Source organism: Choloepus didactylus, chromosome 5 (genome assembly GCF_015220235.1).
Source record: "Choloepus didactylus isolate mChoDid1 chromosome 5, mChoDid1.pri, whole genome shotgun sequence".
NCBI lineage: Eukaryota > Metazoa > Chordata > Mammalia > Pilosa > Megalonychidae > Choloepus > Choloepus didactylus.
This window is the reverse complement of record NC_051311.1, coordinates 30,763,128-30,781,840: the sequence shown is the minus strand read 5'-3', so window position 1 is coordinate 30,781,840 and position 18,713 is coordinate 30,763,128. Positions and strand designations below refer to the sequence as shown.

At 36.1% G+C, this 18,713-nt stretch overlaps 1 protein-coding gene across 11 annotated transcripts in view; it reads right to left on the bottom strand.

The window, feature by feature from the left end:
* The window catches only part of LMBR1 (limb development membrane protein 1), a 360,445-nt gene that overhangs the window by 201,268 nt on the left and 140,464 nt on the right, over window positions 1-18,713 (bottom strand). The window lies entirely within an intron of this gene.

The following is an 18,713-nucleotide window of genomic DNA, read 5'->3' as shown; positions in this document are numbered from 1 at the left end:
GGAAAAATATAATAAAAGTGTAATTATAATACTTTATTTAATATGATAAACAATTACATTTGCCTTTATAAAAGCATAAAATAATACTTTGGAAGGGGAGGAAATTTATATTTACAAACAAAGAAAGCACAGTATGTTTACAGTTAATAATTTTTACAATAACTTTTCTTTTCAGGATTATGGAAAATATTATTAAACTTAGAATAAAACACACACACAAAAAAAAAACTTCAGAAAAACGATTTTGCAGAACCATTTTAAACGACTGACTTCACTAACACTCCACCAAGAAAGTAGACTAATTTTTATGTGATTCTAATCAAGGGAATATAAGACTAATTATGGCATACAGCCAAACAGTTTAGTGAACATTAAACTTGGTAAAAGCCCAATGCACCATTTTACTTGAGAACACAATTTCCCATTACAATGAATTCTGCATAGTTCTTCACAGCCTACAGAGCCCTCAAGTGTGCAGTAGAAGAACTGCTCTTTTTAATCCCAACATTATAAACCTATCTGGCTATTCTTTTTTTTTTTTTTTTGTGCAATTTTTTTTTTTATTAAATTCAGTTTTATTGAAATACATTCACACAGCATACAATCATCCATGATATACAATCCACTGTCCACAGTATGATAACATAGTTATGCGTTCGCCACCACAGTCTATCTCTGAACATTTTCCTTACATCAGAAAGAACCAGAACAAGAATAAAAAATAAAAGTGAAAAAAACACCCAAATCATTCCCCCATCCCACCCCATTTGTCCTTTAGTTTTTATCCCCATTCCTCCACTCATCCATACACTAGATAAAGGGGGTGTGATCCACAAGGTCTTCACAATCACACTGTCACCCCTTGTAATCTACATTATTATATAATTGTCTTCAGGAGTCCAGACTGCTGGGTTGGAGTTTGGAAGTTTCAGGTATTTACTTCTATCTATTCCAATACATTAAAGCCTAAGAGGTGTTATCTATATAGAGCATAAGAATGTCCACCAGAGTGACCTCTCGACTCCATTTGGAATCTCTCAGCCACTGAAACTGTTTCGTCTCATTTTGCATCCCCCTTTTGGTCAAGAAGATACTCTCAGTCCCACGATGCCGGGTCCACATTCATCCCCGGGAGTCATACTCTGCGTTGCCAGGGAGATTTACAACCCTGGGAGTTGGGTCCCTCGTAGGGGGGAGGGCAGCAAGTTCACCTGTTGAGATGGCTCAGTTAGAGAGAGAGAGGGCCACATCTGAGCAACAAAGAGGTACTCAGGGGGAGACTCTTAGGCACCATTACATACAGCTTTAGACTTTCCTTTGTGGTAATGAGCTTCCTAAGGGCAAGTCCCATGCTTGAGGGCTCAGCACATCAAACTCCCAGTTATCTGGCTATTCTTATATGAATTAAATCATTCCTTTCTTCACATTAGATAGAATTTTCATTAATCCATGAGGCTGGAATACAATAAAGAATCATTATGCACAATTTTATTTAAAATGTAAAACAAATTCCGACCTCAGAGCCAAACTGGAGGCCAGACTTATACTTGAAAACTATTAGACAAGGCAAAAAAGAAACTTTCTTATACTCCAGAAAAATCACCAAATAATAGTCCATACCTAAATTTCAAGACTCATATTGTTATTTTATACTGTAATGCACTAATTTCCATCTAATACGACAAATAAAATTATAAGTGTATGCATGCCTAACAAACCATGTAATCTCTTTCCACTTTAAAAGCAGATATGAGTTATAAAAATCTAAAATATAATTTTATTGCAATTTTGCCACTAAATATTACTGAAATAAAACTTTTGCTAATTTCTGAATTAAGGTATAGGTTGTATTTAAGTCATAGTTCCTCAAATTCAATAAAGAAGGAGAATGTCCTAAACTCAGATACATATTCCTAGACCTAAATGGTGACTCAAAGTTGAAGTGGCTTTTCCTTACTTCAATATTAATACAGTGTTACCACAGGGCTGCCCTTGGCAGCTTTAAAATACTTCATCATATATGGGAGTCAGCTCATCTTAAATCTTCACAGCAAGGGAGGTCAGTAAACCAGAATGAATCAGGGTGTATTTTATCTAACACATTATATCTAACAATAGCTATTATTCAGGTGAGGTGAAATATGAATAGTCACAACAAAACAGACTACTACTTTGCTGAAGAACCTTCTAAACCTCCACTTGACAACTTTCCAACTATTCAGGATACCAAAATATGACCACCAGCTTTAAATGGTGATTCCTTTCTTTGTCCATTCCACTCTTTCTCCCTTCTTCTCTTTCTAAACAATAATCTTTTTATTACAAATTAAATATTATGTGTCAAGCCTATAAATAAAACAGGTAAAAAGAGTATGGGCTCTGGCATGTATGTGTTATACCCTCCCAACTTTTTCTTTCCCTGCCTCTGACTGGAGCCCAAACCCTCCCTGCCCCTGAGCAGCCAATAAAGAATATATGAGCTAAATAGTAGGGCTCCCAAAACACATAACATAAGCATTTCAAGTGTTATGATATATAAGCTAATCAGTACCACAGTAACTAATCATCAGTCATGTGAGCTAAATAGTAGGGCTCCTTGGGATGAGTCAAAACCCACTGTTTAAAGCACATAACGTGTGTTTTAAGTGTTTTAATAATATGTGTTATATAATAATGTAACAATAAGTATAATGTGTACTATAATGATAAATGGCAGGCAATCAATCATTACAAAGTTTACACATTTCCTCTTATATTTTGGTAAGAAACACTTCTTAGCAATTAAATTTGTTTTTCTTCAAATATGCTTCTATGTATTCCATGGGTCTCTCACATTTTTGCATGTCTTAGGAGCAGAGGCATTGATAGCCCTTGTTCTGGACTATCTTTTCAAGGATGTTTTAAAAGTAAACAGCCTTGGAAGATAGAGATATTGTCACTCTCTGAGGAAGAGCAAAAGTGTGTTTACTCTCTAGTATGACTCCAGAGCAAGTCAGGCAGGTTTGCCTGCAGTTAATAATAAATAATTTGCATCGCCCCTGTGGGACCTGGGGGACAAGGGGAAGGGACACAAACAGGAAACTCATGCATTTGCTGTGCGTAAATAATAAAGTCCTTTGTTTCTGAACCAGGAATCTCATGTCTCAAGCCAGCATCCATGAAATTGTGGCAGGCTAACTTGTTAGCTTGAAAGTAGATAAAAATCACAGACCCTTCACAGTCCTTGACAGGTTTTGGTGACAGGACTGGGATGCAAATGGAGACATGGCTTTCTGGAAGAGAAATAACAATGGCCTAAACAGCTTGGATTAAGGGATATGAGAAGACTCCCCAAGATCCAGTAACAAATGCTCTCATCCAACTAAGCCAGTGGGGAGAAGTAAAGATCCTTAACTGTCCTATCTGTTAGTACACATCTAGATGTTTAGCTGTGAAAGGGAGGAATGAAACAAACCACAGAAATAGTGGTATGGTTGTAATTCACTGTCCTCTGAGCAGAAGCAGGAAGGAATGTTTTCATGACAGTGTAACAGCAAGTCCTTCAGTACCAACTAAAAGGTAATGTGACAGCAACTACTGAATCAAGGAGTCCCCAAGCTGAATAAATGTTGTCAGGAATTAGGATATTGAGCTTTCTGTGAATCAAAAATACTATAAGCTTGGTTTAGCTATGAGGAGCCACTGGTCCACATAAAATGGACCTCTTGCTTAACGGTTTGGGCCACCCCCTTTCCTATGCTCCCTGTTTCCTCCCTCATCCCTACTCTAACATCAGATGCTTTAAGGTAAAAGTTGATTGGGGTAGAGCAAAGGTTTCTCTGTCCCCAGAGGGAAATGGAAGCTATACACATCCATTTGAGTATGCTGGAGGTCTCTGAAGGAAAGAGGGACTCAAACTTTTGACTCTGTTGAGGACAGGAGCCCAAGGCACCATCCTACCAGGTGCTTCACAAAAGACTGTGAAGTCAAGACATATAAGCCTTGTTAGTAAAGAATGAAATTTTTTTAAAAAAAGAGACAAATATAAATAATTCCATATAGCTTCAAACAAAAATTCACTGTCAAAAAATACTTTTGAAACAGAAGCCATTTAATTATAATAATTCCATATTATCTTATAAAGATCTAGACATTTAGATGAGAAAAGAAAGAGGAAAGAAAAACTCATTTTAAATAGGGGTCAGTTAAGATGATAATATTTCCCTTTCTAATCTGAAAAAGGAGAAATCAAAGTTAAATAATGCTATTTAAAAACATAAGGTTAAAACTAGTAGAATCAAATTAGTGTTACCTTCTAAGATACTGGAGAAAAGAAAAGAAATAGTTAATACAGTTAAAAACAGAGAATTCATACAGCAAAATATTAACAAATATAGCAAAATATATAAAAATACAGAATCGGGGAAAAGATAAAGCCAAATATATCCATATAACCCTAACTATGAAATCACATTTCAAAAAACAAAATTCAACTGTCAAGAGACAAATTTAAAATAAAATGATACTAAAAAATAAGAGTAAAAAAGAATGATAAAACATTATATTTTAAGATGTAAGAAGAAATGTAACAAGGGACTCTGTAATATAAGAGAAGAATGCAAAACAAAAAGCATTAAATGGCACATTATTGGTCATGGAATTTGAGTTGCCCTATCCCAAAACGGGCTTGTCAGAAGCAAAACAAGGTCTGGTGCATCACAGGCTGGAGCATCACAATGCCTTCATAGGTCAGCATATCCATTTCAACAAGAGCTACTTTAGCAGCAGGTTAACAGCTGCCTTTTTTGCAAAGGGGTATATTTGGTGACTGTGTCAGGCAGGTGGCGCTACTCTACTAGGAAATGGCCTCTGAGTATTGTGGTAGCCTTTAAGTCTAAAGCAGAGATTTCTTATTCCTTGTGGAATTCTATATTGTTTCTTTGAGCTAGACGGAGGGGACAGTACATGTAGCAAAGCATCACAATACAATGATGTATTCAGCAATGGAAACCACAATAGTATACTGAATCATACCCACAAAGTCACCTTAACTTCCCTTTCCCACTGTGAACCTTGCCCAAACCCTATCAATTGAATTCAAGTGCTTTTTCCCACTACGGGAACATGGAACAAGGATTTTAATATGTGCCCAATTTAGGGTCTACAGTCACAGTTGCCAGAAGATTACTCTATATCCTGATTGGGAGTGTAAGGAGCACAGGTAGTATACTATCATGCTCTGCCCTGAGGTTCTGAGTGCCGCCAGCTACTCTTGAGCCCAGAGCCTCACCCTCCTGCCAGTCAAGTCAGGCTGCAGTAGGGGCCAAGTACACGAGTGCTATTAGACTAGACTTCGCATTCACTTTTGCTTTTAAAAGAGGGCCCACCTATTGGGGCTTCACCAAATGAACTTATAATGTTTTTGGTCCACTCTAAGGTCTATATTGAATAGCAAGGTTCTCAATGTTGACACCATTTATTTCAGCTTTGGAAACTCCTTGACTCAGGTGCCACAGCCATAATACTTTTGGGGGGTAAGAGGGACAGCCAGGCTTGCTGTCCCACTGTCATGCTAACATCCCTCCTCCTCCCACAAAATGGGAGTGAACAACTATCCAAGTATCAGTCAACTTCTTCAGCAGATAAAACAGTGGGAGACCTTTACTCCCCTTCCTCTTCCCCTCCCTCCCCCAACTCCCAACATTCACTACTAGTTTTGAGGAGTCTTTTCATTGTCCAAACCTGTACTGCAAAGCCCTTGTCTTTCCTCTTCCAAGAAGCCATGACTCTGTCAGCATCCCATCTCACCGCCAAAACTGTCAGATCTGGAGCCTGATTTTACCCTCCTAACAAACTAATAAGTTGGCCTGTTACTGTTGCAGGATGCTGACAGAAGACATAAGATTCCTAGTCAGAAATAGAGGACTTCATTATCATGGCAGTGCAGGCAGCATGAGCATCAGCATGTCAGTTCCTTCTTGCTCCCTAGTCCCATGGGGGTGATGCCATGGGCCCAAATGGATGTTGTACATGCAGTGGATTTGTATCACAGCTGAAGAAAAAGTGAGCTTGGGGAATCCACTACCTTTATAGCACATAATAAGCAAGCTTGCTCTTTGTCCCAGAGGAAGCCATTACTTCATCCCTCAAGGTTGTGCACTACAAATACAGTCCCAACAAATAGCCTAGGTAAAAAAGCAGAAAGGACCTTATATTCTTGGCATACCCAGCAAGAACATGCAGGAATGCTCAGGGCCCACCCATGGTAGCTTATCTTTCTAAGCACATCTATCAGTTTGTGACTGATCAAGAAGGAAAAAAATATTAACAAGGATATACAGGATCTGAAAAATAATAAGACTTAATCAATTAATTTTAATTTAATAAATTTTAAATATTAATAAGTTAATCCCCTATAGGTAATATATCTTTGTTTCAATTACTCCAAAAAATTTACAAAAATTAATTAGACAGTAGGCTACAAAAAATACATCAAATTCTAAAATGCAAACTTCCTTATCTGAACATAACCATATTAACAATAAAGAATAAAATTAAAATATCTGAACACACTAAATTAACAATAAAGTTTAAATTAAAATATGTAAATGCAATTATAAGCTATTTAGAAAATGACAAAACAAGAATTCTTTATCAAAATGTATAGGCTGCTGCAAAATCTGTACTCAGATACTCAAATGAGTTTTATTATTAAATAAGAAAGGATAAAAATAAACAAAGCACTTAACTCAAGAATTTGAAAAATGAACAAAATAAACCTAAAGAAGGCACAATAAAGGAGGAAATTAGGATAAATGCTATAATTAGTGAACAAGAAGAGAAAAATAAATCCAAGAGGTGGTTCTTTGAAAAGATGAAAATTTAGATAAATGTCTGGCTAGAACAATCAAGAAACTATAAAAGAGCAAAAACACATTAGGAGTAAAAACAAGTATAATCAAGGCATGGCATACATTTTTTAAGCTAAGAGAATACCAAGTATAATGCTCTGCCAATAAATGTGAAAAACAGAATGAAAGAGATAGGGTACATTTCTAGGAAAATATTTTTCAAAAATGAACTAAATCAGAAGATAGAAAATGAAAAACAACATTCTTTGTAGAGCCTGAAAGGAACTTCCTTCAATAAAAGCTCTTGGCACAAATGGTTTTGCAGGTGAGTACCTTCAAACCTTCAAATAACATAGAATTTCCAACTGTTATAATTTTATTTCAAAAATTTAAAACATATGAAAAGCTTCACAAACTATTTTACTGAAACGTAACAAAGATACGATGTGCATACATGCACTACAAACTAAATAACCTAAAAATCCAACCCAGAAGAGACAGATTAAACAAATTACGATATTCCACAGAGTAAGACCTGAGATATGTTCATAATATACTCTTAAAGTGTACACAGTATGATCCCAATTTTTTAAAGAAGTACATTTAGAAAAACATATATTTAACCAATATTAACAGTCCTATCTCTAGCTATTATGGTTATGGGGAATTATTTTTCCTTAAATCTTATGCTTTTCTGTACTTTCCAAAATTTCTATAGTGAATGTTTATTAATTAATTGAAAAATAAGTTAATGTTTATAAATTTTTTCTTGAAAGAACTGACTTATGAGAGTTTGGCAAACAAAAGAATAGTTTTTTTTTTTAATAAAATATCCCAGTTCACTTTATGAGACAGAGTATAGTGAACTAGTTAATAGCCCCAACTCAAGCAGCAGACTGCCTGAGTTCAAATCCTGGTTCTACCTTTTACTAGCTATATAACTTACAGCAAATTACTAAATCTTGCTTGCCTCAGTTTCTTCCTTTGTAAAATGAGGATATTAGTAACAACCCTACCTCATAGAGTTACTACGAGGAGCAAATGAGTTAATATATGTAACTAGCTCAGCACAATTCTTGGTGCTTAGTAAGAGCAATATAAGGGTTAGCTATAATGACTCAAATAATTGCCATTTTCTTTGAAATCTCCGAGGCTTAGAAATCTACATATCATTTGTGTTTCTGAATAAAATTACACTGCCTTCTATTACCAGTTATATCATCCTTTCTTCATTTTTGTCATCTACCATCTACAAACCTATAAGAAACAATCCCATCTTTCTTGATGATATTAGTGCCTGGTTCATATGTGTACTTCTTATCAAATGCCCTGCCATCATAACTAACATACAAACTCAGAACCTCAATTCCAATGAACCTACTCTCCATTCTACTATGCCTACTCACATACATACTAATCCCATTCCAACATCTCTCAGTCCGTCTCTAAAATCTCATTGAAACTGCTCTCTTAGTTTACAGCCTCCTATCTTTCTCCCACTCTTCCAGTCCTCTGAGTTCTATGTTCTCATCATTATAATTTCTACTCTCTTGATCCCTTCCAGTTCTTCAGATCAGTCTTCACTTGTCTAAATCCTATAGTGAACTACTGAATTTTAATGACAATCTAGTGCCAATAAAATTAAAGTATTCCTTGCCCCTTTGATCTTCCACCAGACCTTGACAAACAATTCCTACTGAACAGCATTAAAGAAATCCACAAAACCATGATAAATTTTTGCTACTATGCTCCAAACAGGGCCTTCAACATTACTTGGCAAATCTTATACATCATGATCTCTTGCTGACTTTTTTAAAATTCTGGCAATGAGTTTTTAAATGTTTTCCATTCTCTTCAACCTATAATCTCCTCCCCTACGATCTTACTCTTAGTTTATTTCACCTCTATTTTAGCAAGACACCCAATTTCCCTCCTCTACATCTCAGTTTCTCTGTCTTCAATGTCTTTTTCTTTTATTCCTGGATCTCTTTTCTTCCATGGCTCAATCTTAGCTATCAACTTTTCAGATGTTTTATCAGTGCTTCTCAAACTAAAATATCCATTAGAATTACCACGGGACCTGCCAATTTCTAAGCACCAAACTCAAAGTGGCACCTCAACTGATTCTGATGGAGATGGTTCACGAGATACATTGCACAACTCTCTCCCTACATTATCTTGCCTCCTCACGTCTTAAAGTGCTACATAACAGCCGACAGACTCTGAAGTTTGTAACTTTAATCCAAATCTCACCACTGAGACCAAGATTCACTTATCCCAACTGCCATCTCTCCTAACATTTCTCCCAAGTACCTTAAACTTACTTCTAAAATTGATCTCATCATTTAATCCCCTAAATCTGCTCCTCCTTCAGTGTCACATGTCTCAGTAAATGGCACTGGAATCCTTATGCCAGACATCCTTGCCACATTCTTTTCTTGCTGCTCCTCCATCCCTGCACAAACACACATCCTGAGTCCTGATCCACACACCAAATCCTTCTGATTCTACTGTGCAATTACAACTCAAATTCATCCACTTCTATTTTTACTGTCACCACACCCATCTTGCCTGGACTATTCCCTAGAATGGTAACTATTAGTCCTATATCCACTGTTGCCCCTCTCCAATCTACTCCCTACATTGCAATGAGATGATCTTTTCAGAACACCAAGTTGATCACATCACTCTTAGCCTTGGTTTGCTAACAGAGGTACAGGCCTGGAACTAAGAAAAAGATGTATTAATGTAAGGCTACTTGGCCCTAACAAAAAGTTTAATTTCATTAGCACTGCTCTTTAACCAACTGAGGTGCTACACAAATATATCCTTAAAGCTGGGCTATTCCCTTTCTTCTGCTACTTGGAATAGTGCAGAATAGATGAAAGAAAAACAAACTATTTATTATTTAATAGTTTAGAACAGCACTGTCTAATAGAACTTTTTGTGATGATGGAAATGTTCTATTCTGCACTGCCCAATATGGTAGCCACTAGCCACACGTGGTTTTTGAGCACCTGAAATATGGCTGGGGGAACTGAAGAACTGAACTTTTTATTTCACTGAATTTTAATTAATTTAAATTTATATAGCCACATGTAGTTAGTGGCTATCATACTGGACAGCACAAACTTAGAACATAATATTAATAGCCTGCTCCTAACAAAAGCTGGTATCAGCAATCTCTATACTTTCTGGTCATTTTTCTAAATGTTACCTTCATATAAAATTATTTGAAAAACAGCTTGGTTAAAGTAATCTCCTCATTTAACATGCTGTAGTTCTAACTTAATGTTTTCAGTAGCATTATGTCAAAAAAGAAGAAATCTACAACTAAATCCAAAAAGTATCTCCCTGCTTCTGTTTATATTATGTTTCTCTTATTATTAAAAATAGATGAGATTTAAAATGCAACATATACTTTACAAATTAAGTCTCAAATGTAAATACATCATACATGTTAAAAAAAAGTTTATGTGAAAAGTCTTTTGAAAAAGAAACAAGCTATATAATCTCAAGAGGAGCTTTTTTCTATTAGAGATATACAAATAACATCAAGAAAAAATGTCTGAAATATATACTCATTTTCTTAACCAGTTAAATTGTGATAATTGGCCAAAATAGACCCCTGTTGTCAAATCATATAAACTGTTCAGAATTATTTATTTCAAAGCAGCTAATATTTCAATGAAAGACAACAAATGATTCACAAAAAGAAACCTGCTTGTTTTCTGCTAATAGTCCAACACTGTTATGGAGAAGGCTACCTCCATACAAGTCATCAGAATTATTTAACATGATCATGCCTGTCCTATGAAATATTGAAGATAACTGATACAATAATTAAGAAATAGCCACAATTCTGAGTTAAATAAGAGGCTAAGACAGTTATGTTTTCTTTTTGTTAATTTTATTTCCTTTTTGTGATTAAATGAGACAAAATCAGCCCAACTTGAGGTCAATTAAATTCCACATTTATGAGCTTTAGCCAAACCAATAGAAAAAGATAATAAATTTGCTCATCAAGTGCAATATGGAAGATTTTCTCCCTTCAAAAAAATTTAGAATAGCGAGAAGAGAGGTGATGGGGCTATAAGTAATTAGACTTGATCTGTTAATTCAGCATTGATTGGTTCAATTGAGTGCCAAAATATATAACCTATTATCATTACTTTTCTTGAGATCATAAAAATGTTTACAAAGACTAAAGACTACAGACTTTGGGGCATGTAATATGTGGGATTTTTAAACTTCTGAATGTTATTCTGTCTGAAAGTAATGAAAAGCATTGTGAGAGTGTTTATCAATGCCATTAATCACAAGCAGGACAGCATATAAGCAAAAAATATACCTACTAATCATCTTTCCATTAAGAGTTAGAAGCAGGAGCTAGAAAGCCCCAAGGGGAAGCTTCCTATCAACTCCATTCTTGCATGCACTGAGCTAAAAGATGTACCAGACGTCAGAATAACTTACTGAAATACCCATCAAACAAAAGAGTAGCAAAACACTGTCAGAGAAGAAGGTTTTCACTGTTCATCTTAAACAGTGAAATAATCTCCAGAATATAAGATCATGGAACAGGATGAACTTCTACTTATTATCGATTGTTGTACTCCTTTCACATAATTTTGAATCCTTAGAGTATGTCAATATATTACTAGGATTCATAAATTTCACAGTATTTTTATCCCCAGTCAGAATATTTATCTTAACCCCTCCTCACCAAAAAAAACATAAATCTAAATTACCTTAATGGAACTCCTTTTCTGTTATTAAAATCATAGTGTAATAAGCACTCAGTGTATTAGTTTAAAACAGCATTGAAACAAAGTATTTTCTGCCAATGAAAACCATATATTTTTAAGAAAAGTAAGCTAGATAATTAATTACACTAGTTTCATACCAGTATTATTTCTGAAAGTACAACTACCCCTCCATTACAATAGTTTAAATTAGATGTCTACTAAACACGTGTAGACATACAAATTTCTTTTCAGATTTAATAAGTACTACATGAATAAAATCTAAAATACTGAAGTAGTTATGATATAATTGCTTCCTGAAATTTTAATGCTGGTCAATTACACATCTAATGGTTCCATACTAGGCATCAGTGAAGCAAAGATTACAATATACCTACAAAAGCTCTAACAATAAGCTGATATGTTTCTATGGTGATGAACATTTAAACAAGATTTTGCCTGGACATCGTGACCTCTTGTAAGGTGTGCAAACACTACTTTATATACTATGTCTCCACTTATTAGGAAAGCCTGGGAAAATTTTCTGCATCCACAGAACATTTAAAATAAATATCAAGCCATTGTTTTCATTTAACAAAAAGGGTCTCTTAGTATCATTAAGATAAGGTTTACTCAGCATGACATTAAGACTGCACCAAACATACATGCAGTCATCTGGGGAAGATCGATAGAAGCACTAATAAAGAACAGAAAATAAAAGCAGGTATTAATTATTTTAAACCATGAAAAAACTACAAACAAGCATCTCCAGAGCCTGTCAAACATTTCCCCGTTTGCTCCCAAAGTAATCACTGAGAGTATGGACAAAAGGAGTTTGGGTTCCAAGTAAAATAAAAGAGTTTTGTAAAAAGTGCCGTTAAGCTCTATAATGAAATGTTTTTAAATATTAATATTTCATGCACTCCAATTTATATATTTATTTATTCATTCATTTATTTGATGTGGTCTATACAAGATGGAAAAATTAAAACTGATGTTTGAGCTATTGAAATCTGACAAAAAGAACATCTTAGGACAAGTTAAAATAACACTAATGTTGCTAGTTCACTGAACTAAGATATTCATTACATTAAAGTTTCTTAGGCAGAAATTTCTCATAATATTAGACAAACAAAAGTCCTCCAGTCTGAAACTAAATAATACAGCAAGTTTCCAGCATGTAAATGAAAGAAGTGAATTGTAAAAATGACTACTGGGACTATCAAGATTTTTAAACAATTCTAAATTTGGAAAAAACTATTCCTCGATACACATCAAACTCATGTAATGGTTAGCCAGTAAGAATCCTTTCCTCAATTTTGGTTATAATTGTTTAGTTATAACTTCATGGAAAAGAAGGTTGGGAACTAACATTTCAGAGCTCCTCTTAGATGTTCCACACATGTTTAATGAATTTTCTAGAAGGTAAATCTGAATAAACTAGAAAGTAAATTTTACTATAAATGAGGACGCTCAAATTCAAAGAAGCTAAATAATTTTCCTATGGTAACATGGTTAAATACATGCCAGAATTCACTTTATTTTCTTTTTTTTTTTTTTTTATCATCATTTTATTGAGATATATTCACATACCACGCAGTCATACAAAACAAATTGTACTTTCGATTGTTTACAGTACCATTACATAGTTGTACATTCATCACCTAAATCAATCCCTGACACCTTCATTAGCACACACACAAAAATAACAAGAATAATAATTAGAGTGAAAAAGAGCAATTGAAGTAAAAAAGAACACTGGGTACCTTTGTCTGTTTGTTTCCTTCCCCTACTTTTCTACACATCCATCCATAAACTAGACAAAGTGGTGTTTGGTCCTTATGGCTTTCCCAATCCCATTGTCACCCCTCATAAGCTACATTTTTATACAACTGTCTTCGAGATTCATGGGTTCTGGGTTGTAGTTTGATAGTTTCAGGTATCCACCACCAGCTACCCCAATTCTTTAGAACCTAAAAAGGGTTGTCTAAAGTGTGCATAAGAGTGCCCACCAGAGTGACCTCTCGGCTCCTTTTGGAATCTCTCTGCCACTGAAGCTTATTTCATTTCCTTTCACATCCCCCTTTTGGTCAAGAAGATGTTCTCCGTCCCACGGTGCCAGGTCTACATTCCTCCCTGGGAGTCATATTCCACGTTGCCAGGGAGATTCACTTCCCTGGGTGTCTGATCCCACGTAGGGGGGAGGGCAGTGATTTCACCTTTCAAGTTCGCTTAGCCAGAGAGAGAGGGCCACATCTGAGCAACAAAGAGGCATTCAGGAGGAGACTCTTAGGCACAAATACAGGGAGGCCTAGCCTCTCCTTTGCAGCAACCGTCTTCCCAAGGGTAAAACTTATGGTAGAGGGCTCAACCCATCAAACCACCAGTCCCCTATGTCTGTGGTCATGTTAGCAACCATGGAGGTGGGGTAGGCGAATACCCCTGCATTCTCCACAGGCTCCTCAAGGGGGCACTACATCTTTTTTTTTTTGTTTTTTTTTTCCCTTGTTTGTCTTTTTTTTTTTTTTTTTTTTTTTTTTAACTTTCCCTTCTTTTTTCAAATCACCTGTATGAAAAAAAAAGTTAAAAAGAAAACAAACATACAATAAAAGAGCATTTCAAAGAGACCATAGCAAGGGAGTAAGAAAAAGACAACTAACCTAAGATAACTGCTTAACTTCCAACATGTTCCTACTTTACCCCAAGAAAGTTACATAATATAGCAACATTTCAGTGAACTTGTTCCTACTACAACCATCAGAAATTAACAGACCATAGTCATTTCTGGGCATCCCCAGAACGTTAAATAGCTTATCTGTTCTTCCTGGATTATTGTTCCCCCTTCCTTAATTGCTCTCTACTGCTAGTTCCCCTACATTCTACATTATAAACCATTTGTTTTACATTTTTCAAAGTTCACATTAGGGGTAGCATATAATATTTCTCTTTTTGTGCCTGGCTTATTTCGCTCAGCATTATGTCTTCAAGGTTCATCCATGTTGTCATATGTTTCACCAGATCGTTCCTTCTTACTGCCGCGTAGTATTCCATCGTGTGTATATACCACATTTTATTTATCCACTCATCTGTTGAAGGACATTTGGGTTGTTTCCATCTCTTGGCAATTGTGAATAATGCTGCTATGAACATTGGCGTGCAGATATCTGTTCGTGTCACTGCTTTCCGATCTTCCGGGTATATACCGAGGAGTGCAATCGCTGGATCGAATGGTAGCTCTATATCTAGTTTTCTAAGGAACTGCCAGACTGACTTCCAGAGTGGCTGAACCATTATACAGTCCCACCAACAATGAATAAGAGTTCCAATTTCTCCACATCCCCTCCAGCATTTGTAGTTTCCTGTTTGTTTAATGGCAGCCATTCTAACCGGTGTTAGATGGTATCTCATTGTGGTCTTAATTTGCATCTCTCTAATAGCTAGTGAAGCTGAACATTTTTTCATGTGTTTCTTGGTCATTTGTATTTCCTCTTCAGAGAACTGTCTTTTCATATCTTTTGCCCATTTTATAATTGGGCTGTCTGTACTATTGTCATTGAGTTGTAGGATTTCTTTGTATATGCAAGATATCAGTCTTTTGTCAGATACATGGTTTCCAAAAATTTTTTCCCATTGAGTTGGCTGCCTCTTTACCTTTTTGAGAAATTCCTTTGAGGTGCAGAAACTTCTAAGCTTGAGGAGTTCCCATTTATCTATTTTCTCTTTTGTTGCTTGTGCTTTGGGTGTAAAGTCTAGGAAGTGGCCTCCTAATACAAGGTCTTGAAGATGTTTTCCTACATTATCTTCTAGGAGTTTTATGGTACTTTCTTTTATATTGAGATCTTTGGTCCATTTTGAGTTAATTTTTGTGTAGGGGGTGAGGTAGGGGTCCTCTTTCATTCTTTTGGATATGGATATCCAACTCTCCCAGCCCCATTTGTTGAAAAGACCATTATGGCTCAGTTCGGTGACTTTGGGGGCCTTATCAAAGATCAGTCGGCCATAGATCTGAGGGTCTATCTCTGAATTCTCAATTCGATTCCATTGATCTATATGTCTATCTTTGTGCCAGTACCATGCTGTCTTGGCAACTGTGGCTTTATAATAAGCTTCAAAGTCAGGGAGTGTAAGTCCTCCCACTTCGTTTTTCTTTTTTAGAGTGTCTTTAGCAATTCGAGGCATCTTCCCTTTCCAAATAAATTTGATAACTAGCTTTTCCAAGTCTGCAAAGTAGGTTGTTGGAATTTTGATTGGGATTGCATTGAATCTGTAGATGAGTTTGGGTAGAATTGACATCTTAATGACATTTAGCCTTCCTATCCATGAACATGGAATATTTTTCCCATCTTTTAAGGTCCCCTTCTATTTCTTTTAGTAGAGTTATGTAGTTTTCTTTGTATAAGTCTTTTACATCTTTGGTTAAGTTGATTCCTAGGTACTTGATTTTTTTAGTTGCTATTGAAAATGGTATCTTTTTCTTGAGTGTCTCTTCAGTTTGTTCATTTCTAGCATATAGAAACATTACTGACTTATGTGCATTAATCTTGTATCCCGCTACTTTGCTAAATTTGTTTATTAGCTCTAGTAGGTGTATCGTTGATTTCTCAGGGTTTTCTAGATATAAGATCATATCATCTGCAAACAATGACAGTTTTACTTCTTCTTTTCCAATCCGGATGCCTTTTATTTCTTTGTCTTGCCGGATTGCCCTGGCTAGCACTTCCAGCACAATGTTGAATAACAGTGGTGACAGCGGGCATCCTTGTCTTGTTCCTGATCTTAGAGGGAAGGCTTTCAGTCTCTCACCATTGAGTACTATGCTGGCTGTGGGTTTTTCATATATGCTCTTTATCATGTTGAGGAAGTTTCCTTCAATTCCTACCTTTTGAAGTGTTTTTATCAAAAAGGGATGTTGGATTTTGTCAAATGCTTTTTCAGCATCTATTGAGATGATCAATTGATTTTTCCCTTTCGAGTTTTTAATGTGTTGTAATACATTGATTGTTTTTCTGATGTTGAACCATCCTTGCATGCCTGGAATGAACCCCACTTGGTCATGGTGTATGATTTTTTTAATGTGTCTTTGGATTCGATTTGCAAGTATTTTGTTGAGGATTTTTGCATCTATATTCATTAGGGAGATTGGCCGGTAGTTTTCCTTTTTTGTAGCATCTTTGCCTGGTTTTGGTATTAGATTGATGTTAGCTTCATAAAATGAGTTAGGTAGTGTTCCATTTTTTTCAATGTTTTGAAAGAGTTTGAGTAAGATTGGTGTCAGTTCTTTCTGGAAAGTTTGGTAGAATTCCCCTGTGAAGCCATCTGGCCCTGGGCATTTATTTGTGGGAAGATTTTTGATGACTGATTGGATCTCTTTGCTTGTGATGGGTTGGTTGAGGTCTTCTATTTCTTCTCTGGTCAGTCTCAGAATTCACTTTAAATTAAAATCTGTCAACATTCAGAGCCAATGTGCTTTCCACTATATCATATCACACTACAGGAATAAGATATAAAAAACATAATGACATGTAAATAAAGAAGTGGGGAAAGAACGTTTATAACATACTAAATACAAACCTTTAATTTTAGTAAAGGATCTAAAGCAAGGTATATAAAACTTCTCTTACAAAAACAGTAATTTTCAATTCCATAACAGCAAGCTCATACTGAGGTCAAATGCTCAATACTTTAAGAAACTTGTAATACAATAGAACATCTTAGCCAACATCTGACTACTCATTTCATAAAAAACCCAGGCACAAACTCCAATAAAGACACAACAAAAGAAAGATCATTAGGGTTATTATTTATTAAACTACTATAGCAAAACATAATTGAAATTAAGATTTGGAATATAATATAAAGCAATGCCATTTGGCAATTAAATAGTGTCATATCACTTTAACAGCCAGAGCATATTTACACAAAAAGCACTAGAAATTCCAAAATACCACAGAAAAGCAATCCTTATGACAGGAAACAAAATAGGAAAACATGCACACGAAAAGTTTAAAGCTGTCTACCCTCACCCCAGACCAATCCCCTCCATTAACTTTGCTGTGCCCATCTGTGGTGATTTGAAGCTGCTATGTACCCAAAAGGCTATGTTATTTTAATCCATTTCTGTGGGTGCAGACCTGTTGCAGGTGGGACCTTGGGACCTTTCAGTTAGGATATTTCAATTCAGGTGTGACCGAGCCCATTCAAGGTGGGTCTTAATCCTTTTAATGGAGTTCTTTAAGAGAGATGAAATTGAGAGAAGCTCCCAGAGAAAAGCCCGAGAGAAGCTAGGAGAGGACCCACAGAAGCTCAGAGAGGAAACCACTGATCCCAAAGCTGAAAGTGAGACCCGGGAGTGAAGTCCCAGCAGATGTTGGCCATGTGCCTTCCCATGTGACAGAGGTATCCCAGATGCCAGCAGCCTGTCTTTGGAGTCCAGGTATCATTCTGTTGATGCGTTGAGTTGGACATTTTCATGGCCTAAGAACTGTAAACTGTAAGCTAATAAATCCCCAATCCAATTTCTGGTATATTGCATCTGGCAGCTTTAGCAAATCAAAACACCATCTCTCCCTGATTACTTTATTCCTATTGGCTCTCAAGAAATAGCAGCTACTTTGGGTGAGTGTGAGTGTGTGTGTGTGTGTGTATGCATGTGCGCACAATATATATTTTATATTTTTCCAAAGAAAATTTTAAAGTTGGTATTTTTGGTTTTACATATCAGTCAATCTCTGTCTAGGTAATGCGAACTCTGCCAAGAAATAAATCTCCGTTTTTTAATTTCTATTTTTAAATAATAAAATCTTTTCTAAGAGGGGGGCGGGGCAAGATGGCAGACTGGTGAGCTGTAAGTTTTAGCTACTCCTCCAGGAAAGTAGGTAAAAAACCAGGAACTGCGTGGACTGGACACCACAGAGCAATCTGACTTTGGGCATACTTCATACAACACTCATGAAAACGTGGAACTGCTGAGATCAGCGAAATCTGTAAGTTTTTGCGGCCAGGGGACCCGCGCCCCTCCCTGCCAGGCTCAGTCCCGGGGGAGGAGGGGCTGTCAGCTCCAGGAAGGAGAAGGGAGAATTGCAGTGGCTGCTCTTATCGGAAACTCATTCTACTGATTCAAACTCCAACCATAGATAGA